Consider the following 24,157-nt stretch of genomic DNA (forward strand, 5'->3'; position numbering starts at 1 on the left):
AGACCCCTTCATGTTGCATTTAGAGCCAATCAGTTGAGCGTTTTTTTGGAAGAGTAACTTCGCTTCTCCAAAAAGGACGATGGCATTGGTCGACTTTAAAATGAAGCTAATTACTACTTAAGCATGTGGCTTCCCTTCTCCCAGGAACTGGAGCAGGTGTGCAGGCCTTGGGTCAGAGGTGCCTTCTTATCTCCACCTGACAACACTTCCCCACTCTGGCTCCACGAGATCTGAAGTTTTGAAATCAGTGTCTGAATCAGTCAGGCGGCTGGTCATGTCACAGGACATCAGCGTTCAGAGAAAGCAGCAGTACCTTGGGCACAATGTCACATCCACGTCAGGACGAGAGGTAAAGCTTCTTTCACCCCAAACCTCCCAGGCTTTTCCCTTGTCTCTAGTGGAGCCACAAAGTCAAACTGAAACAGCTGTCAGCAATCTAGAGCGGGTGCCAGAGTTCCTGAGTTTCCCTGCAGAGAGAACAGGGTAGGGGGTCCCATTTTCTCTGTTTATTTCTAGCTTATGAAGGTATTTGGAACATCTTTTTCCAAAGCAATCACTTCAATTACAAAGGGAAGATGAGATTTCCTCTGTGTGTGTTTTCAACATATAATTTGTTCCTTCATCTAACGGTGTTTATTTCATTGGGCCGAGGTTGTAGAGGAGTGGCCGGCATCTAGAGATAGGTGGCTGTCTGCGGTCTGATAGAGACTTGGATGATGTCTTCTTATTTATCAAAGGTGATTGTTTCCTAATTGAATAGTCTTTTCATCCGAAGAGTCATAGTGAAGGCGGAGAGAAAATTCTAAATGATTCCAAGGAGACTTTTATGATTTAAAAGTTAAACTTGACTTTCTAGTTTCACTAAATGGATCATTGAGATGTTCGGACATGCCGTATTTTCTCTGTAGTTTCATTTTTGGTGAAGTCAGGAGAGTCTTTGGGAATTCTCCTGGATAGAGGCATGCTGGTGGCTTCATGGGGCTTGGAATCAGGAAGCCTGGGGTGAATTTCTGGTACTTCTTGCCTGACGCTGGGTGAGTCAGGCTATTCCACAGGTTTTCCGTTTCTTCCTTAGGAAATTGCTGGCAGGGTAATGTGCTTAAAGCAGAACCTCCTGCACTGTTGGTGGGCATGTGGGCTGAGGCAGCCACTCTGGAACACAGTGTGGTGATTCCTCCATAAAGCTAAGAATCGAACAACCCTAGGATGCAGCAATCGCACTCCTAGGTATTTACCCATAGGACACGAGAATGCACGTTCAGTGGGGTACGAGCACCGGGATGTTTATCGCAGCATTATCGGCAATAGCGAAACTGTGGAGGGAGTCCCAGTGACCATTCACTGATAAGTGGACAGAGAAGACGTGGGAGATGATATGCAATGGAACAGGACCCAGCTTCCCAAAGAATGAAATCTTAGCATCTGCAAGGATGCGGTTGGACCCGGAGTGGACTAAGCTAAGCAAACTCTGTAAGGAAGACAAATCCCCACTGACTTCAGTCCTGTGGAATTTCAGAAAGAGCACAGATGCACACCGTGCGGGCAGGAAGATAGGCAAATGAGAAAACACACTCACCTTAGAGCACAAACTGTGGGTCGCTAGAGGGCAGGTGTGTGTGGGGAAGGGTCAAAGGGGCGATGCTATGAGGGAGGGCACTTGTGACAGCACCGGCTATTGTCTGCAGGTGAGGAATCACTAAACCCGAGCCCCGAAGCAAAGGCATGAACGCTGCATGGAAACTACCTGGAATTGAAGTCAGTGAAGAAAAGACAAGACCGTGTTCTGCTTCATGAAGAGTGAGGTAAAAATGGAGTGATTTTCGCTCTCCTATTCTGTAGACGATAGTTTTCAAACCCACTGTGGTGGGACATGCTAGTTTCTTATTGCACAAGGAGCCCTCGGACAGCTGCAGGGAAAGACTCAGATCTCAGAGCACGTTCATGTTCCATCGAAACGTGCCTTCAGTTTGCCCAGGGAGGAAAGTAAGTTCAGAGAACCACGACAGAAGGGGAAAGGAGGTGTTAACCGTTCAGGAAGGAGCCTCCTGCCTTTCTCCTGAAAGCCTTGGGCCAGTGTAATTTTGGAAGGGGGGGATCCTGGAGCTCTGCGGCAGACAGGGGAGCTCCAGGGCTGGGTAGAGCTGACAGGGGTCCCGGAGGAGAGCGGAGTGCATTCTGCAGGAGGCTGTGGGCAGGGCCGGCTCCCGGGCTGGCTGTGTGTCCCCCGTGTGACAGTTGTGACAGGTCAGGGCGGGGAGCAGGTTCCTGGCTGAGGACAGGTGAGGCGCAGGTGGAGAGCTGGCGGAACACCTGCTTCTGTGCCACCAGCCTCCCCCAACGTGCACAACCTCGTCATCTGTCCCTGTCACTCAGTTCAGACCTCCCCATGTTGCCAGCCGGAGACATTGGTTTGGGCTTCTTTCTTTTCATGTGGGTGATGTTTCAAAAGTTGGATGGTAGAAATGATGGGTCATCAGAACATCTGTTTCTCTTTTATTTCCTGCTCTTCTTTCAATTGCTACATGAATCAGACCTGCCACTAGAAGGGGCAGTCTGTGTTTTTCTTTCCTGTTTTAATTAAACAATGGGAAAGCAGTCTTCTGAAATAGTCCAAGGATCCTTTGTGGGGGTTCATGTTTTTCTCTTCCATGGACCACTTTCTGATATTGGAGATTATTTTTGAGGGGCGCCTGGGTGGCTCAGTTGTTCAGCGTCTGCCTTCAGCTCAGGTCATGATTCCGGAGTCCTGGGATGGATCCCCGCATTGGGCCCCTAGCTGGGTGGGAAGCCTGCTTCTCCCTCTCTCACTTCCACTGCTGTCTTCCCTCTCTTGGTGTGTGTCTCTCTATGCCAAATAAGTAAATAAAATCTTCAAAAAAGAGAAATTATTTTTTTAAAGTAAAGCAGAGCCTCAAAGTTCTAACAGGGTGCAGTGCCCTTTGCGAGGGGGAGAAACAGTGGCTCACTGTGCTCCCAATGGAGCACAGGCCCCTGTTAGCCTTCCCTGGCAGCAGGGGTCAGGGGGGATGGGGGATGGGAGGGCAGGTAGGTGCTGCACACCTGGTGCCCATCCTGGGCTCTAAAACCTGACCCGGTGAATCAGTTGCGACTTGAACTGGGGAATTCATGAAGAAAACAGAATGAACCCAGGAGGGGGCCTGTATCCTGTGCACTAGGACAACTCCACCGAGCAAAGGAACTCATCCCCCATGAGATGTGTCAAGATCCCCAAGGGTGTGGGCTTTGCTCATGGGAAGAGGTTGCATCTTCATCTTTATCTGGACCAGAGCCATGTTGTCTGGTTATGGAGACCCAGACCTTTACGTGACCATGTCATTATTCTTCTTGTGATGGTAACAAAGAAATCTAGACATTGACTTTGTGATACAAATATCAAATGGAAAAACATAAGGTCAAAAATATAGATGAGGGCCAAACTTGTGGTATCTCTCATTAGTACGGGCAATGCAGGGCTGCCTGTATGAGAAAGAACAAGGCATTCTATTTGGATAGAAGTGTGCTGTGCTCACTTTTCCTTAGTTCTCTGAAGGGAAAAAGGAGTGGTGACTGGAGCTTGGTTTCTGACTTGAAGGAATGGGAGATGAGATTTGAAAGAGTAGGGTTCATGCTGACGTGGTGCCCAGTGCCCAGTGAGTGAGGGTTTAAAGCTTGGACTTGGGAGCGTTGGTGTTCAGGGGGGATGTGGTCCAAGTTTCCCGCACAGAGTAGATGAACTGGTCTGCCTCATCGGACCCGCTCCTGTCTTTTGAAGGGCAGCTTGAAGTTGGCTTGAAACCCTAGGGCACTTGAGGAATGATCTGGAAGGCACACCTGGGTGGGCCCATGTAGGCAAACCCAGGCAATTCCAGAGCTAACCAGGAACACGTTTCTGAGACTGGAGTTGGCTTCTCTGTGAGCAGCACTGAGCTGGGGAGGAAAGCAGTCTCTGGCCATAGGAGTCACTAGGTCAGCAGGCGTGAGCCTGGAAGGTTGGTCTGACCAGATAGCTGGAAGACTCTGAGGCTGTGGCAGTGGGCCATCACTCTTGATGGGCAGACCAGCCTGCTCCAGCGACAGGACTCTTGTCCCTGGCCATCCCTCCTGCTGCAGATGTGATAGGAAACTTGCTTCCTGTTGGGCTCTCGGGCCCTGGTCTCAGCAGGGGGCCTGGTGGGAAGCAGCCCAAGGCAGCATTATGGATTCTTGCCCCCTGTGCCCCTTGCTTCCTTGGCTGAGGCACCGCAGGTGTCCTCTGCCTGACATCTGTGAATTCAGCCAGCAGGAGCACTTCTTCCAGAGCCACAGCCCTGAGAAATCCTCCCCTTTCCTGTGGTGTGTGGAAGAGGCCAGTTTTCATTTGGAACAGAAAGCTCAGCTCCTGCCATTGGGTTCCAAGGCCACACAGCACACCAGTGTCCTTGAAGCTCTAGTTCCACATGGGCCTGACATGCAAGACTGAGACCAACCCTGGTGCCCTGCTGCTGCTGGTGGTTCCTTCCTGAAAACTGCAGCAAAGCCTGGTTTGTGATGACGTCCGAGGAAAGAGGGACAGGTGCACCCTTCTGCCCCAAGACAGGAGGATGCCGGACGTCAATCACAGGTGGCTGCTGCAGGGAAGAGAGACGTCTGTTTCCCAGGACCTTGGCCAGAGGGAGATTTGGACTCTGGGATGCTTCTCTGCTCAGCTTTCTCAGATGAGCATATCAGACAAGGGGAAGAAGTATGTATGCTCACCTAGAATCAAGGAAGGTATCTGGTTTCAGGTTTCATGTGCAAGTGGATTCCTCTTATGGCTCATCATCCTCATGGTCTTCAGGGTGCAGTAGGGGACCCATTGTCTCAGGCATCCTGGCTGTGCAAGAGCTCTTTTTCCCCCAGGGCTCTGGACTAGGAAATCGGAGGGAGTCAGTGGTGAAACCATCCAAGTAGGCCTCCATTTCTTCCTTACTGAGGTGGCCTGGTGACTGTGATAACTGCTCTGGAAATAGAGACCAGGTGACAGGACTGGGTTGCTGAAGGGGAGTTGGTGATGGTGCTTGCTATTCACATCGTAGCCAGGTGGGACATCACTAGGAAGGTGATGCTTGAGTCAAGTTCTAAAGAAGGTGAGTGATGTCCCGTTAGGAGTGGGAGGGAAAGGGAATGGAAGGGAAAGCATATGCAAAAGCCCTGGGACAGGAACCTACCAGGTATGTCCAGGAGCAGCAAGAAGGCTCTGTGGCCACAGGAGACAGCTTAGGACAAGATCAAAGGGAGATGATACTAGGGTGACTGAAAGCCATTACAGAGCCATGACCCCATGGGACCCTGTTTCACTGGGCCATCCTGGCTACAGTATTGAGAACAGATGACAAAGGATTGAGGTAGGGCAAGGGAGGTCAATGATGAAGCTTTTCTAGGAACTCGGGCAAGAGATGGGCTCCAGTGTGGACCAGACAGGTGGCCTTGGAAGGAGGAGTGAGTCCTATTCTGGGTACCTACGGAAGCTAGAGCTCACAGGATTTGCTAATGGGTTTGATATTAGGAATGGGAAAAAGGAGGAACTGATGTATCTCCCAGCTCTTGTTGGTTGTCCTGAGTGAGGCAAAGAAGGAGGTTTCTGGGGGAAGGAGGTAGTCCATGTTCCACCTGCTGAGGAAGGGGCCTTTCACAGTGGAGATGCTGATGTTTGTGTCTGCGAGAATGTTGAACTTCTACCACCTCAGCAACTTTTAAGTACAAGTCTCCCCAACTTTTTTCAAAGTTCATGGTTAGACACTCTACTGTTGGAAAGATCTACATTATTCCCCAACTCCAGCAGCAGGAACAAAACCTAAAAAGGATTTCCCTCTTAGGAAAACAGTAAAAAAGTGGACATCGGATGCAGCATCTGTTTTGTGGGGAGCCACTACAGAGCTGTGCACCCCAACCAGCTCCTTCCAGGGCACTGCTCTCCACGTCCAGCCACCAGCACTTTGAATTGGGTCTGTGAGCATCTGCTGGGCTCTATCTCCATTTAATTTGGGTATCCATTGGGATGTTGTGTCCTGAGGCCTAAGAGGTGTCAAAGAGAAGGAATTTTTGGTGTCTGAGCATGCTCACTAATTTTTCTGTAGTAATGAATGGTAATTTCCTTTTCAGTTTACACCATTTCTGCTGTGAAAGGTTTCCTAGGATCACTGTGCTTTCAAATAGTTGGGGAGCCTGTACCCCATCCTGCAGGGGTAGCTTTAGTCTCCATGCTGCACAGAACATTCCATGACTTGTGGATTTTATCACTCAAACATGGCACCTTTGACCACCTTCACCCCTTTCCCCCCTTCCCTGAATCTGGTGACCACCAATCTGTTGTCAATATGCATGTGTTCAGTATTTCTTTGATTCCATGTGGAATGTCCATGAGAGCCTCTGGTGTTGGTCCTTCTGTGTCTGAGTTACTTAGCATAATGCTCCCAAGGTCAATGTTTCCATGTCTGGTTATTGTGAACAATGCTGCAGTGATCATGGGTGACATCTCTCTTTTTGAGCGAGTGTTTTTGTGTTCTCCAGAGAAATACTCAGTAGAGCAATTACCAGGTCATGTGGTAGTTGTATTAATTTTTTCCCGGAACCTCCATAGCATTTGTCACATGGCTGCACCAACAGTGCACAGGGTCCCCTTGTCTACACACTCTTGACCACACCCGGTGTCTGTCTCTGGGATGTTCGTTGTTCCAACAGTTGTGAGGTGACAGCTGATTGCAGTTTTGACTTATGTTTCCCTGATGATATTTAATGATGTTGAACAACTCCTTCCATGTCTGTTGGCCTCCTGTATGCCATCTTTGGAAAGTATGTATTTACACATTCTCCCCAGTTTTTATTCTGTTTTTGTTTAGATTTAAAGGAGTGTTTTGTGTATTTTGGATATTAGCCTCTTCTCATACATAGGATTTGCAGATATTTTTTCTCAGTGGGTAGGTTGTCTTTTAAGGGTTGGATGGTTTCTTTTGTCATGCAGAAATTTTAGTTTGATGTCCTTCCGCTTGTTTATTTTTGCTTTTGCTGCCTTTGCTTTTGGTGTCTGATGTAAAAGACTCTTCACCAAAACCAATATGGAGAAATTGACTACCTGTGTTTTCTTCTTGGAGGTTTATGGATTCAGTTCTTATGTTCAGTTCATTCATGATTCATAATTTTTATGTATGGTGTAAGACAGTGATCCAGTCACATTTTTCTGCATTTAGTGTCCAGTTTTCCCCATACCGTTCAGTGAAGAGAACTCCTTTCCCCACAGTATATTATCTGCTGCTGTGTCATAAGTTAAGACCATACATGTGTGGGTTAGTTTCTGAGGTTTCTTTCTCTTTCTTTCTTTCTCTATTCTTTTTCTTTCTTCCTTCCTTTCTTTCTTTCTTTCTTCCTTTTTATCTTTCTTTACCTCTTTCATCTTACTGTTTACTTGTTGGGAAATTATTTTTCCTGTCGGAATATATGCAATGTGGACTTGATTGGTGACGTCTTCACACTCTTTCTTAGGACTTTTCTCTGATGATTTTGTTTTTGTAAATAACAAGCTGGCTATAGCTTTTGACAGGTTGAACACTGGGGCAGAACTACTTAAGTAGTATTCTATTCTTCCATCAGACACCAGATTGTGTCTGATTGTCTCCTTTTGTGATATTCTCAGTTGTGATGATGGATATCTCTATTTCCTTCTCTGTGATAGGTTTAGTAAAGTGAATTTAATGTCTCTTAAAAATGTGGATTCTAAATCATCCTTATTTTATAATATATTTATAGAAAACAGTGTGTTTAAGGAAATGCATTTATTGGAAGCAATGGTTGGAACAGGTCATAAATATTACTAATTCCCATTCAAAGTTAATAATTCTATTACAGCTAAGTGTAAATGTATTTTTATTAATTATTTTTATTAAAATATAATGTATTATTTGCCTAGGTGTACAGGTCTGTGAATCGTCAGGCTTACACAGTTCACAGCACTCACCATAGCATATACCCTTCCCAATGTCCATAATCAAACTACCCTCTCCATGCAAATATACTTTTAATATACTAATGAATAAACTTTGCCAAAAGTACTATGATTATCAGTTTCTGAGCTTTCTGTTGTGTTCCATTGACGTGTCTGTTTTTATTCTAGTCCCGTGCTGTTTTGATGACAACAGCTTTGTAATCTAGCTTGAAATTGGAGTGTGGTGACTCCAGGTTTCTCAGTCACTTGTTTGCCTCTTTCTCTCCCCCTTCCTCTTTCTTTCTTTGTTTCTTTCTTTCATCTTAAGTGAAATTATTTATTTATTTGTTTGTTTATTTTTACCTAGTTTACATATTTATTCTAAATCTTTTTCCTTCACTGTGTTATTTGTTTCAGGGGTACAGGTTTGAGATCCTTCCACTTTACACAACACACAGTGCTCGTCACAGTACAATACCCTCCCCAGTGGCCATCACCCAGCCACCGCATCCCCCCTCCCTTCAGAAACCCTCAGTTTGTTTCCTGAGATTAAATGTGTCATATGCTTTGTCTTCCTCTCTGATTTCATCTTGCTTCCTTTTTTCCTGTCTTCCCCTTTGGTCCTCTACCTTGTTTCTTAAGTTCCACATATCAGTGAGATCATATAATAATTGTCTTTCTCTGATTGACTTATTTCACTTAGCATAATACCCTCTAGTTCCATTCCTGTCATTGCAAGTGGCAAGGTTTTGGTTTTTGATGGCTATGTAATATTCAGTGGTATATATATATCTGTATTTATCCATTCATCTGTTGATGAACCTCTGGGTTCTTTGCATACTTTGGCTATTGTGGGCATTGCTGCTATAGACATTGGGGTGCAGGTGCCCCTTCAGGTTACTGCATTTGTATCTTTGGGGTAAATACCCAGGAGGGCAATTACAGGGTTATAGGGTAGCTCTGTTTTCAACTTCCTGAGGAACCTCCACACTGTTTTTCAGGGTGGCTTCACCAGCTTGCATTACCACCAACAGTGTAGGAGGGTTCCCCTTTCTCCACATCCTCACCAACACCTGTAATTTCCTGACTTGTTCATTTTAGCCATTCTGACTGGTCTAAGGTGTGTCTCATTATGGATTTGATTTGTAATTAATTTGTAATGTGGAGGGATGTTGAGCACCTTTTTACGTGTCTGTTAGCCATTTGGATGTCTTCTTTGGAGAAATGGCCATTCATGTCTTTGGCTTATGTCTTGATTGAATTATTTGTTCTGTGGGCGTTGAGTTTGGTACTTTCTTTCTAGATTTTGGATACTACCCCTTTATCTGATATGTCATTTGAAAATATCTTCTGTGCTCGTTGCCTTTTGGTTTTGTTGACTATTTCCTTAGTTGTGCAAAAGCTTTCTGTCTTGATGAAATCCCAACTGTTCGTTTTTGCTTTTGTTTCCCTTGCCTTTGGAGACTGTCTGGCAAGAAATTTCTCTGGGTGAAGTCAAAGAGGTTGCTGCCTGTGTTCTCCTCAAGGATTTGGATGAACTCCTGCCTCACCTTGAGGTCTTTCATCCATTCGGAGTCTATTTTTTGTTTATCGTATAAGGAAATGGTCCAGTTTCATTCTTTTGCATGTGGCTGTCCCGTGTTCCCAGCACCATTTATTGAAGACACTTTTTCCCCCCCCGTTAGATAGTCTTACCTGCTTTGAGGAACATTAGTAGACGTATCTTTGAGGGTCCATTTCCAGTTTCTCTGTTCTGTTCCATTGATCTGTGTGTCTGTTTTTGTGTTGGTACCATACAGTCTTGATGATTGCAGCTGTGTAATAGAGCTTGAAATCTGGAATTGTGATGCCACCAACTTTGGTTTTCTTTTTCAACATCTGTTTGGCTATTCTATGTCTTTTCTGCTTCCATACAGATTTGGAGATGATTTACTTAGTTCTGTGAAAAATGTGGATGGTATTTTGATAGGGATTGTATTGAATCTGTGGATTGTTCTAGGGAGCATAGACATTTTCACAATATTTGTTCTTCCAATCCATGAGCATGGAATGTTTTTCCCTTTCTTTGTGTCTTCCTCCATTTCTTTCATGACTGTTGTTTAGTTTTTGGAGTACAGATACTTTCCCTCTTTGATTAGATGGATTCCTAAGAATCTTATGGTTTTGGGTGCAGTAATGCATGGGATGGACTCCTTAATTTCTCTTTCTTCTATTGCATGTTTCTGCAGACAAATGTCAATGTCACATTTTATTTTCTGCCACTTTATGGAATTCCTGGATGATTTTTAGCAATTTTGGGGTGGACTCTTTTGGGTTTTCCACAGAAAGTATCCTATTGTCTTCAAAGAGTGAGAGTATGACTTCTTCCTTACTGATCTGGATGTCTTTTATTTCTTTTTGTTGTCTGAATGCTGAGGCTAGGAATTCTAGTACTATTTTGAACAACAGTGATGAGAATGGGCATCCCTGTCATGTTCCTGACCTGAAGGGAAAAGCTCTCAGTTTTTCCCCATTAGGAATGATATTCGCTGTGGGTTTTTCATAGATGTCCTTTATGATATGGATACATGAGCCCTATACCTCTCCATGATGAAGAGTTTTGAACAAGAAAGGATACTGTAATTTGTCAAATACTTTTTCTGCATGTATTGAGAGGAACCTGTGGTTCTTGTTCTTTCTTCTATTAAGGTAGTGTATTACACTGATTAATTTCTGGTTGTTGATCCACCCTTACAGCCCAAGAATAAATTCTATTTGGTCATGGTGAATCATCCTTTCAATGTACTGTTGGTTCTTATTGGCTATTATGCTGGTGAGAATTTCTGCATCCATATTCATTAGGGATGGTGGTCAGTAATTCTCCTTTTCAGTGGGGTCTTTGTCTGGTTTTGGGATCAAGGTAATGCTGGCCTCATCAAATGGGTTTGGAAGTTTTCCTTCCAGTTCTATTTTTTTGAAAAGTTTCAAATAAGAGGTATTAAATCTTCTTTAAACGTTTGGTACAATTCGCCTGGGAAGCCCTCTGGTGCTGGGCTCTTGTTTCCTGGGGGATTTTTGATGACTGCTTCAATTTCCTTGCTGATTATGGGTCTCTTCAGGTTTCCTTGCTTCCCAGTTCAGTTTTGGTCATTTCTGTGTTTCTGGGAATGCATCCATTTCTTCAGGACTGCCTGATTTGTTGACATAGACTTACCACCCTGTGTTCTTTAATTGTTTGTAATTCTTTGATGTTGGGTGTGATTTCTCCTTACTCATTCAAGATTTTATTGATTTGGGTCCTTTCTCTTTTCTTTTGGAGAAGTCTGGCCAGGGGTTTATCAGTCTTATTTATTCTTTCAAAGAACCAGCTTTTAGTTTTGTTGATCTCTTCTACAATTCTCTTGGTTTCTAATTCATTGGTTTTTGCTCTAATCTTTATTATTTCTCTTCTCCTTCTAGGTTTAGGTTTTCTATGCTGCTCTTTCTACAGTTCCTTTAAGTGTAGGGTCAGGTTGTGTATTTGTCTTTTGTTGCTTCTTGAGAAAGACTTGTAATGCTATATACTCCCCTCTTATTGTCTGCCTTTCCTGTATCCCAAAGATATCAAACAGTTGTGTTTTCATTCTCATTTGTTTCTGTGATTTTAAAAAATTTTTCTTGAATTGACTGGTTGACCCATTCATTCTTTAGTAGGATGCTCTTTGGCCTCCCATGTATTTGAGTTCCTTCCAACTTTCTTCTTGAGATTGAGTTCCATTTTCAAAGCATTGTAGTCTGAAAATATGCAGGGAATGATCCCCATCTTTTGGTACTGTTTGAAATCTGATTTGTGACCCAGTTCACGATCTATACTGGAGAACATTCCATGTGCACTACAGGAGAATGTGTATTCTGTTGCTTTGGGATGGAATGTTTTGCATATATCTGTGAAGTCCATCTGGTCCCATATGTCATTCAAAATCCTTATTTCCTTGTTGATTTGCTTAATCTGTCCATTGCAATGAAAGGTGTGTTAAAGTCCCTACCATTATTGTATTATTGTCCACATGTTTCTTTGATTTTGTTATTCATTGAGGTTTGGTGATGGTGAATATCTTTTCATGTGACCGTTGGCCATCCGTATTTCTTCTTTGGAGAAATGTCTGTTCATGTCTTCTGATTATTTTTTAACTGGATTGTTTGTTTTTTGGGTGTTCAGTTGTAACCATTCTATACATTTTGGACACTATTCCTTTATTGCATAGAATATTTGCAAATACCTTCTCCCTTTCAGTAACTTGTCTTATTATTCTTGTCTATAGTTCTTCTGCTGAGCAGAAACTTTATTTTGATATGGTTCCAGTAGTTTATTTTTGCTTTTATTTCCTTTGCCCCAGGAGACAGTCTAGAAAAATGTTGCCTTGGTCCATGTCAAGAAGTTACTGTCTGTACCCTCTTATAGGATTTTTATGGTTTCATGCCTTCCATTGAGGTCTTGAAGCTTTTTAGTTTATTTGTCTGTATGGTGTAAGAATGTAGCGTAATTTCATTCTTTTGTGCATGGCTGTCCAGTTTTCCCAACACCATTTGTTGTAGAGACTATCCTTTTTCTTTTCAATATTCTTCCCTGTTTCTGCAAGATTAATTGGCCACATAATTGTGAGCTTATATATGAGCTTCTATCCTTTTCCCTTTGTTGCCGTGTGTATTTTTGTGCCAGTACCATACCATTAGGATGACTGTAGCTTTGTAGTATAACTTGAAATCTGGAATTGTGACTCCTCCAGCTTTGTTTTTCTTTCTCAATATTGCATTGGCTGTTCAGTATCTTTGGTGGTTCCATACAAATGTTTAGGAGTGTTTACTTGAGTTCTTTTTATTCAACTTAAATTCAATGAGCCAACTTATAGCACATCATTCATTTCAGATGTAGTGTTCAATAATAGATCCGGTGTGTATAACACCCGGTGCTCATTGCACCATGTGCCCTCCTTAATGCCCATCATCCAGTTACCCTATCACCCACCCACCTCCCCTCCAGCAACCCTCAGTTTGTTTCTCTAATGAGGAGTCTCTTATGGTTTTTCTCCCTCTCTGCTGAATTCCCATTCAGTTTTCCTTTTCTTCCCTTCTGATCCTCTGTGGTGTTTCTTCTATGTTACAAATGAGTGAACCCATGTGCCGATTATCTTTCTCTGACAGACTAATTTCGCTCAGGATAATACCCTCCAGTTCCATCCAGGTGGATGTGATGGTAAGTCTTCATCCTGTCTGATGGCTGAATAATACTCCGTGTTAGAAATGAACCACATCTTCCTTTATCCATTCATATGTCCGTGGACATCTGGGCTCTTTCCATAGTTTGGCTAAAGTGGATATTACTGAAGTCAACACTGAGGGGCAGGTGCCACTACTTTTCACTCAATCTGTATCTTTGGGGTAAATAACTAGTAGTGCAATTGCTGGGTTATAGGGCAGCAGCTGTATTTTTAAGTTCCTGAAGAAACTCGATAACATTTGGCAGAGTGGCTGTACGAGCTTGCATTCCCACCAGCAGTGTAAGAGTGTTCCCCATTTGCCACATCCTTGCCAACATTTGTTGTTCCCTGCCTTGATAATTTTAGCCATGCCAACAGTTGTAAGGTGGTATCTCATTGTGGTTTTGATTTGTATTCCCCTGATGGCTATTGATGTGGAGCACTTTTTCATGTGTCTCTTGGGTGCTTATATGCACTTTTCATAGAAAGGTGTGTTCATATTTACACCTATGCCTTAAGCTGGATAAGGTCAGTCCCAGAAGCATGGAAGGTGTGAACTGCTTAGTTGTGGAGACCTTCAAGGACATTTGAATTAAGGACTAGAGTTAAGGAGAATATCAGGCTCAGGCTTTGCATTCAGTATAGTATGAAAGTATAAATAAGTAATTGGTTCTTCTCTGTAACTCTTTGGGTTACATGCTAACCTTTACTCACTGTAAAATATTCTAAGAAATGGTTCAAGATTTCATTCAGATTTTTTCTGCTCAAATCCTTTCTAGGGTTCCAAAAGGCATGATTTCTGACTTTGTTGCAGGATGAGCCCTCTGCTTTGTTCTGGTATCCCCATTCCCTGGGGATTTGGAGCCAGTCCTCTAGGGATGGGGTTGGGGCCTTTGATCATGCTAGATTCAATCTGCCAGTTGTATGGTAAGACTCTCAGAGCGCTGAGTTGAGGGTGTGTGTCAGGCTCCAGACTTGTGTCCAGCAGGCCACTGAATGTGGGGGTGGCCTCAGGTGCACATGCAGATTTCTCCCACTCTAAATCATTTCCAGAATTTCAAACAACATGGTTTCCTTCTGGGTGGCATGTGGAGCCCTCTGGAATTGCTCGGATATTCCCATTTCATGGGGTTTGGAGACAGGTCTCTGGGGAAAGACCCCTCTGAGTCCAACCTAGTGTTAGGGTTGGGATAACTGACATGACCTTTGTTCCCAGAATATGCCCCATGAATATACCCATGAGAGTCTGGGAATCCAGGAAAGTAAAATGTGTGATTATGGCTCTAGTTAAAGCCACTGTGGGGATCATGCTGGAGGCCATCTCATATCTCAGGCTGGCTCTTTCGCTGATTTCCAATATGACCAAGGAGACTTACTTCCTAGGAGTTTCAGGCTCATCATTTCTAAAATGAGGAAATATTTTTAGATTAACTGGTTCATTCAAGAATATAGAATGAACTCCTTGGAAGTTCTAGGCAGTCTCCAAGACGGATTCTATCTCAGGAGTTCTGACTCCCAACCTCCCCACTCCTATTGAGCTCCCCCATTGGACACAATGGCTGTTCCTTGGAAATTCCCATGGGCAACATTGGACTAGCAAGTGTCTTCAGGGTGTTCCCCCACACCATCCGATGTGGCTGAGGGGCCTTGAGCAATTCTGAACCAAAACCAAGTTTTTGACTAACTGGCCATGTGCTGTCTTACTTGCACAAGAGTAGCAGTACCTGGATCAGGCCTTTAATGAAACACTGAGCCAGCTTAGTGAGGACCTTCCCCAGGACACTAGCCCTAGGATACTGTGAGGGCACTAGGAGTCCACAGTTAAATCATGCAATGCAACAGGTGGTTCTACATCAGGGTAGATGATGCAAAGTATAGTTTCAAAGCAGACATGACAAAAACCATTTAATGACAGAATAGTATGTAGTTAAACATACTCTATACTATGGCAGTGATAGGAAAAGTGAACGATGGGATCAGAAAGGGCTGTGAGAGTTCCAAGAAGCAGGTTGGAGTCATCAGCGGGTAGGGGGTGTCTCGTGAAGGAAGGGACCAGGAGACTTGTCATGGGTTCCAACAGTGCAGCATCAGGGTGTGTGCTCTGCCTGACCCATGATTCCCAGGGACACTGGAGGCATTCTAGCTCCAGAGGAGCTGCAGACTGCATATTGGCCTGAGCAGAGGCTTGGTGGTATGTCTTCTTGGTTCCTGGGTGTGGCTCTTTCTCAGCTTCTGGAGGCTGTTGGTTCTCCTATTATTTTCCTCTGAGCTGCACTATTCTGTGTTGATTCAGTTCTGTTAGTTGACACAAATTCTTCCTGAAAAGAAGTGGAATAGAAGTCATCCTCGTTTCCTAAGTACCTCAATAGATTCAATAGTAATAGCCTTTTCCCAGGTCCCTGGGCCTTCATCTGCTGGCCAACTCCGAGATTTCTGAAAACATATTCTACTTTTAACAGGTTGAAAGAATGAGTTAGGTTTTTAAAGAATTCAACAGAGTCCCACTTTTCATAATCTATAAAATGATCTGTAAACATTGAATGGACAAGGTATGACAGGATGAAGGAAGTATTGGCTTTGTACTGGGATTTGCGCCACTGCTTACTCACTGTTGCTCCCGTGTGGCCACTCTCCAGATAGCACGTGGCCAAATGTGTCTCAAGTTATCACATTCAAGGGGCAGTAAGAAAATAAGAAGGTTGGTTCCCAAATTCCTTATCTCCTACAAACAATCCTCTAATTCATGAGCGATCTTCTAAATCAAGTATATCTTAACTAGATATTAGAGTAAGGTTCAGGGTCAAGTTCCATACATTAACTATGGACAGCTTTTTGTATGTCAATCTTACCTGCCTAAAGAGTTTTTAAAAAAATAAAAATGAGAGAGGATATAGTCACCAAAGCACTGAGCACATTACCTGTCCCAGGAAATAGGTAACTAAACATAATTATTGTTCCATCTTAGCTGAGGGTGAGGAGCTGGTCCTACAGGAACTTGGCAGGTAGCATGTGTGGTCAGCTGCTCATCTCCCTGCGAGAGCCACACCCAGCTCAGCACGTCCTCTGCTGTGCTCAAGGGCATCAAACAGATGGACCAGGTGCAGTTGTGACTCCCTCCTGTCAGGCATAGCTTGCTTCCGACAGGTAGAGAAGTGGACCAGCTCACACACACATGACATGTTCCTTTGGTGCCTTGCTCTCTGCCTCCCCTTTCTGTCACCCTGGTCCTGAGCCTTTGGCTCCTCTGAGAACTTGGGTTTGCAGATTTCTCTTGACTTTTCAAAGTGTTGATCTGTGTTGCCTTTGTTCCTGTTCTTGGGTCAGAGATGAAGGCAGGAAAAGTCACTGCTTTACTGTGAAAGCAACAAAAAGAAGTATCAAGTGTGCTCAACCCTCAGCACCTCAGACTTGAAAGCAATGACCGACTACGAACTTCATGTTCTACACAATCAGCTTCAGGGACTCATAGATGTGTGTAAAATGAAATTGTACTGAAAGAAATCTCGTACCAAACTTTGGCCTTGCAGAAGACAGTTTAGGGACACCGTCCCTTGCCTGCCCTGTCATTTCCATTCTGGACAATGCCCGGTCACACTGACATGTGTAGCCACACAGGGCGAACAACTGACATCCTCCTGGCGCACTCCCAGTCCCCCTGCCTCCTGGTCCGGCCAATGCTGCACACCCCCAGTCCTCCTGAGCATTCCCTGTAGTGACACAGCTGTGATCACCCTCCTGATGCATTCCAGGTGCCCCTGCCCCTGGGTCCGGCCAACCCTGCACACCCCCAGTCCTCCTGAGTGTCCCCTGTCATGGCACCTGTCACACAAGGCTGTCATTTTTGGTCTCTTGGTCTGCCTTTTCTGCATGGAGTAGATTTCTCTCACAGATGCCTGACTGCATGACAGGTGGAGGAATGCTTTCGGGATCTTTTGTCCTGGAACAGCAGGCATCCTTCAAAACCCTGATGGCCAGGGGTAGTCTCTGTCCCTCTGTGTATCCCCAGCCCCTGTGGAACATAGCGTCCAGGATGAGGGATTTGGGAGTCCTCACAGATGAAGTTTGTTCTATGAAGGTGGCCTCCTTCTGAGATCATCAGAAGGACATGATGATGTCTGAACCCCATTATGTGGCCGTTCCTGTGGGACAGAAAGCACAGTACTGTACTGTGTTCTCCTTGCACACTGTGGCTAACGAGGAGGAAACATATCTCACACTCACAAATTCACATTTGCACCTCCGTTTCTGAGCTTCACCATCACGTAAACTACACCGAATTCCTACTGGCTGCAGACATGTAGACATGCCACTCAAGGTATAAATACAGGGGGATAGAGATGGAGTTCTGCCTAAAAAGATGGAAGTCCTTGCCTCTGGGGGTGTAGAAATTCAGTTTTACCCAGCAGGTGCTACGTTCCTATCAAAGAAGTGACATGACCCTAGGATCTTTGAGACCAGAGGTTGGAACAGACTTTTCTGTAAAGTCTTCTATAAAGATTTTCTGGTCGGTGTTGCAATCCATGTGGTCTCTCATACAGTGACTCCACTCTTGTATTGTGGCTTGAAAGCAGCCACAGACCGTCCACACCGAATGTTCCAGCCACACTTGATTGACAATACAGGGGGTGGTCTCATTTGGCCCTTGGGAGTAGTTTCCCACACCCCAGATTTGCAGCATGGTGGATGGTGGGGGGAGAGGGCTGTTCTTTTCCCGTGGCAGATGGGAGTACACTGGGATCTCTCCTGCCAGACCCCGGCCCCTCCACTTGAAGGGAAAAAAGATGATTGTGGGATTGGCTAACAATTAAGGCCTCAGGAATTCTCCCACATTTCTCTGTAGGCCTCGAGCTTGCCACAAGATGTTTGTCTGTGCTTGAATTCCATGTAGGTATTGCTTGGCTGAGTGTGTCCCCATTGCCTGTTGGGTATATCTTGCGGGTTATATCCCACACAGATGGTCATCTTGTTCAGGCCAAGACCATGAGCACATTGAGGGTTCTCTTGAGTTAGCAGAGGTTCTAGCATGTGTGGGCTTCAGGACGAGTCCAATTCAGCCCTCAGCAATGTTATGGAGCCCCTGGCTTCCTGTGCCCTTGGTGGCACTGGCACAGACTTGGCCTAGGCCACTTCTACAGTCATGATGGAAAAGCCCCTGGCCGGGTGGTCCACCCCATGCTTTGCTTTGCAGGCTGAGACCTGAGGCTCATGCCACTTCTTTGGCTGGGACCAGGTCACCTGCCCATGGATGAGCCAATCCCTGGAGCCAGGGAGTGGAGCAGTGGAGACTGGCACATGTTGTTAGGACCTCTGTTGTAATGACTTTTCTAATGGCTATGGTGGTAAGGTCTTCTGGGATGCACCTGTTAATAAAATGAATATTAATTTCTGATATTACATGGGTCCAAGATGCTGGCTTAGCACCTAGCACCTCAATCCTGGCACCTCGGTACTATTGTGCTGCTCTGCAGAGGCGATGGCTGAGAATGAGCAGGGTGGTTGGAAATTGGTCTGGAATGCACAAGGGAAGGGTGTGTGTGTGTGTGTGTGTGTGTGTGTGTGTGTGTAGGGGATTGGGGATAATAGCTCTGGCCAAGCTGTATCTCCAACTTACCTAGGTTCAAGAAGGTGCAGGGAATCCATGGTGTTTCACCATCCATCCTTTTGCAGATGAAGAATATGTCTTTTGCATGGACTATGACAAGACTTGTTCCAAGTACCTCTAGTTGGTACAGAAGTCGGGGAGAGCAGCACCTTCCATCTGCTAGGATAGGCATGAGAGGCTGTGTGCTCTCAAGAAGGTGGCTGGCTTTTGAGGGCTCACTGTGACCCTGCACACAGGACTCTGTTTTGCTCAAAAGATGAAGTATCGGAAGCATACAGTGCCCCATGTAATCCCAGGAAGGGGACAGACCTAGAGTCTACTGTTGAGTTACTTCATGGGATGGGGGTGATCTGCAGCATCCGTCTCATGAGATGTCTGTCCTTTATTGAGTACTGGGTGTGCTTTCTGGGACTGTGTTCTAATGGCTGGGATTTCCAAGGAGTGGGATTTTTTTTTAATTTTTAATTTTTTATAAACATATATTTTTATCCCCAGGGGTACAGGTCTGTGAATCACCAGGTTTACACACTTCACAGCACTCACCAAAGCACATACCCTCCCCAATGTCCATAATCCCACCCCCTTCTCCCAACCGCCCTCCCCCCAGCAACCCTCAGTTTGTTTTGTGAGATTAACAGTCACTTATGGTTTGTCTCCCTCCCAATTCCATCTTGTTTCATTGATTCTTCTACCCACTTAAGCCACCATGTTGCATCACCACTTCCTCTTATCAGGGAGATCATATGATAGTTGTCTTTCTCTGCTTGACTTATTTCGCTAAGCATGATACGCTCTAGTTCCATCCATGTTGTCGCAAATGGCAAGATTTCATTTCTTTTGATGGCTGCATAGTATTCCATTGAGTATATATACCACATCTTCTTGATCCATTCATCTGTTGATGGACATCTAGGTTCTTTCCATAGTTTGGCTATTGTGGACATTGCTGCCTTAAACATTCGGGTGCACGTGCCCCTTCGGATCACTACGTTTGTATCTTTAGGGTAAATACCCAGTAGTGCAATTGCTGGGTCATAGGGTAGTTCTATTTTCAACATTTTGAGGAACCTCCATGTTGTTTTCCAGAGTGGTTTCACCAGCTTGCATTCCCACCAACAGTGTAGGAGGGTTCCCCTTTCTCCACAACCTCGCCAGCATCTGTCATTTCCTGACTTAATAATTTTAGCCATTCTGACTGGTGTGAGGTGATATCTCATTGTAGTTTTGATTTGTATTTCCCTGATGCCGAGTGATATGGAACACTTTTTCATGTGTCTGTTGGCCATCTGGATGTCTTCAATGCAGAAATGTCTGTTCATGTCTTCTGCCCATTTCTGGATTGGATTATTTGTTCTTTAGGTGTTGAGTTTGCTAAGTTCTTTATAGATTTTAGACACTAGCCCTTTATCTGATATGTGTTTGCAAATATCTTCTCCCATTGTCTCAGTTGTCTTTTGGTTTTGTTAACTGTTTCCTTTGCTGTGCAAAAGCTTTTGATCTTGATAAAATCCCAATAGTTCATTTTTGCTCTTGTTTCCCTTGCCTTTGGCGATGTTCCTAGGAAGATGTTGCTGTGGCTGAGGTCGAAGAGGTTGCTGCCTGTGTTCTCCTCAAGGATTTTGATGGATTCCTTTCCAAGGAGTGGGATTTTGTGGCATCACTATAAGAGTTGGTCCACCAGGAGTGGGCAAGTCCCCTTCTGCTGCTGAGAATTGTGTCTCTAGCGGTTGGAGTGTGTATTACAAGCCTAGAGGTCAATGCTGAGGTGGTTACAGTGGTGAGCAGGCTATTGTTATTGATGATTTTTAAGGGTGAATTCCATTGGATGATATCTTAGATCTTATGGTCAGGGATCCTCATTAAGTGCCCAGAAAGGTGTTTTTTCTGAGTTTCATATTTGATTTCTTTTTCTTACTTCTAATAGTTCTCCTTGTACTTGATGTTCCAATGAGCAGTACATTACAACATTGCCTGCATTTTACTCGTGTGTTAATGAGGATTTGAAAAAGGAAAATGTTGTCAATACTTCCAGAAATTGTACACTGGAACAGCCAAATAATAAAACTTCATTTTTGACACAAAAAGGAAATACCCTGCTGTGATTCTTAGTTTAAAGCAGGGGAGAAGGCCCTCTTTCGGTATTGGTAATGAGTACCATAGGCCTTCCTAGGGAACATTATCAGATTCTGTTGTAAACTTGGTCTTTGTTATTGTGGAAGAATCAGGAGTCAACCAATTATTTGTCTCCCGTTTCATTTTCCATGGACATTTCCATGATAATTTGGTTTCACACCTCTACCATTATGAGATCATCCTAACTTTAGCACCAGCTCACCCTTCTCTCCCAAGGGTATGTTTTGGCCAAGACAAAAGCCACTTCTGGGTGACTGGGAGACTGCAAGACCAGAATTTGGTCAGTAGGGAATTACTGGGTTCCTAAATTCCAAACCAGCTCCTGACACCCAGATGAAATACATTGCAGATTTAGAAAGGTCAGATAGAAATTTTTGTGTCCTTGGTAACAACTGAAGAAAATGTGTCATCCCTAAACCTAACATTAACCCCTAACTTTAATGCTGAAACCTAACCTAACCTTAAAGCCCAGACTGGAAGGAACCCTGAATGCCAAACCTAAAATTGAACCCGAAGCCTGGACTCTGAACCTGAGTCCTGGATCCAAGCCCTGAACCATGAACCTAAATCCTAAACCAGAACTCTGAGTCATGAACCCTGAACCCAAGTCCCAGCATGAACCCAAACCCCAAATTTGACCTTGAACTTTATCCCATAAGCCCTGAGTGTTAAGACCTAACTCATAAACCTAAAGCCCTAAAGTGTAACTGTTCCTTTGCCCCTCGCTCTAACTCCTCACCCCGACCCTAAACCTTAACCCTGATCTCAAACTCTGACTGAAACCTGAACCTGAAACTGAATTCTAATCCTTCACCACACTTTGTTTATGCATTCTCCATTGATGGATATTTGCAGTTTCTACCTTTTGATTCTTGTGAACATTGTTTGGTTTGGGGGCTAGGGTTAGGGTCTTGGGTTGGGGTCAGGGCCAGGCTTGAGAGCAAGTTGAGATCAGAATGTGGGTCTGCTTCAGGGCCAGTGTCATCATGTTCGATGCTACTCTTTGGGTCAGGGGCTGTTGTAATTCCATATTGTTTCCAAGTCATTGTTCTTTAGCAAGTTTTGGAGAAGCTGGGGGATATTGGGCTTCATGCAGCTTGAATTTCCAGAACGAAATGGCTTCAACTAGACCCTCTGAGGGAGCAGGTGCTTCCATTGAAGGGTGAGCTCCCCTAGTCCTGCACTGCCCTACACTGCCTGTAGAGGGCGCCATACCCCCAGCTCCCGCCCTGAGCCTGGCATGTGCAGCCACCCCTGGGACAGGAGCCTGGCCTCCTCAAGACCCACTGTGGAGGCTTCTGGAGGATGTGGGGCTGCTCCCACCCTGACAGGACCAGCCATGGAGGATGTGGGTTTATATCCACACAGACAGGACCCGCTGTGGAGGACGTGGAGCTGCATCCACACTGACAGCAGTGCAGCCTCCTCAGGACCAGCTGCTGGAGGGGAAGGTGAGAAGAAACCACCTGAGCAGGGACTGGCGAGGAGGTGCGTGGTCTCAGGATCCCACGGAAGGGTGTGCCATGTAGATACTAGACCTTCCATGGTTTTGTGTGCGGTGACATGGCCTCCCACGGTGCTGTGTGTGGGGCTGTAGGTCTCCCCTTTCTAGGCTTGGATGTGCCCTGGGTCCCGTGTCTCTGTTTGTGTGCATCCAGATTTGGTTCCTGGGGTTCCTCAGACATCTGCAGTCAGAGAACAACCGCCCACCTTGGGGTTCGTGCTTCCTCCACCTTGGCCCTGCAGGGTCCTTCCTGTGTCCACACCCGCTTCAGGGTTGGTCCAGAGTCTGGAAGTTCAGGAGTGACAGCATGGACTCTGTAGACAGCTTTGGGGAGAGGAGGTATATTCCCAGTGTCGGTTCCTCCCTGAGAACAGAGTCTCCTGGACTCCGTGTGCCTCTCTCCATGTCTGTCATCAGTGTCTTACAGCTGTCAGAGGACAGGTCTGTCACCTCCTTGGTTCAAGGGACTCCTAGGAGTCTTGGTCTTTTGGATGCAGTCGTAAATGAGATTGTTCTCCGTAGTCTCTTTCTGATGGTTCCTTTGGAGCATGTAGAAATGCACGTGATTAGTGTATATTGATTTTGTTCCTTGCAAGTGTCTGGAATTTATGAGTTCTGTTTGCCTTGAACTCAAACTGGCAGTTATTTGACCAGCCAGATGGGTTTATTTGGGAAGAGCAGAGAACGGCAGTCTGGGCTGAGCAAGCTCCGGTTCCATCACAGGCAAGTGCGAGAAACAAAGGAGAGAAAAGTATTTCATGGAGAAGGAGGAAGAAGTTGGGAGGGGTGCTTGGAAGGAAGGTCCACTTAAGAGAGGCAGGGGTTTGGGGTGATGGAGGATTCTCCCCGGCTGAGCTGTAGGGATGGTGATTTCTTGTAGGAGATGAACCCTCCAGCTTCCCCTGTGGGGCCTGGAAGGGATGAGTCTCTCCAGTGGGGGATTCTGATGTGGGATCTTTGATGGACACTGAGCGGCAGGTGCCCCCTCCCAGCTTCCCCTTCTGGCATGCCCAGTCTGCTCTACTGACGCTTCCCTTCATGCTTTTTCACAGTTCTAATCTGGTTGGTGTAGAGCCATGTGGAAAACTGGAATTCCAAATCCCACTGCTTCTAGTGCACCCGAGACATGGGGGCCCCTGATTTAATCCTCCCACGAGTCTCTTGCTAACATGTGGCCTCCTCCAAGGGTGAGTGCCCTCTGCACGGTGGGTGACCTGGATCTGGGAGGGCTTGGCCTTCATCCCGAAGTCCGATGTCCTCTGTGCTTCTGTGACTTTGTGCTAACATGGATGTTTGGGAGAGTCATTTACTCTGCGGTGAGTTCAAAGTGCAGGCATCTTGTCACAGCTGCACACATGCACTTTATCTCCCCAGCTGTCATTTCTTTACTATGTTTGCCACTTTACACGGCCTTCTTCGGTGCAGTTTACCCCAAACAGGGACACTGTCCCGCGGAAACACCACGTAACCCCAAGTGAGGAAATCGTGACACTTTCCACACCTGAACCCAGACCACAGGCCCACTTCAGCTGTCACCACCTGCCCGATGGTCTGAAATGTCTTCTCCATTCAGATCCAGTTTTCTTCTTCTGGACCTTCTCCTAGGACTTTCCTTTACTTGGGTAACCTTGATGGATTCAAGGAGCACAGACAGCTCCCATCTGAGTGGTATTTCTACGTGGCTTATGTCACTAGGGCTGTGTTCAGTGTCCATCTACGTTGTGACATGCATCAGTCCTTCATTCACGTTTTCATGGTGACTAACA

General features: G+C 45.3%; 1 long non-coding RNA gene across 1 annotated transcript; it reads left to right on the top strand.

Annotated features, from left to right (window-relative positions):
- The first annotated feature begins 149 nt into the window (after window positions 1-149).
- On the top strand, window positions 150-23,098 carry LOC116594244. Its single transcript, XR_004287124.1, has 3 exons — window positions 150-349; window positions 1,686-1,802; window positions 20,316-23,098. It is a non-coding gene; the product is annotated as an uncharacterized LOC116594244 (long non-coding RNA).
- The last annotated feature ends 1,059 nt before the right edge of the window (window positions 23,099-24,157 follow it).

Source organism: Mustela erminea, chromosome 6 (assembly GCF_009829155.1).
Source record: "Mustela erminea isolate mMusErm1 chromosome 6, mMusErm1.Pri, whole genome shotgun sequence".
Lineage (NCBI taxonomy): Eukaryota > Metazoa > Chordata > Mammalia > Carnivora > Mustelidae > Mustela > Mustela erminea.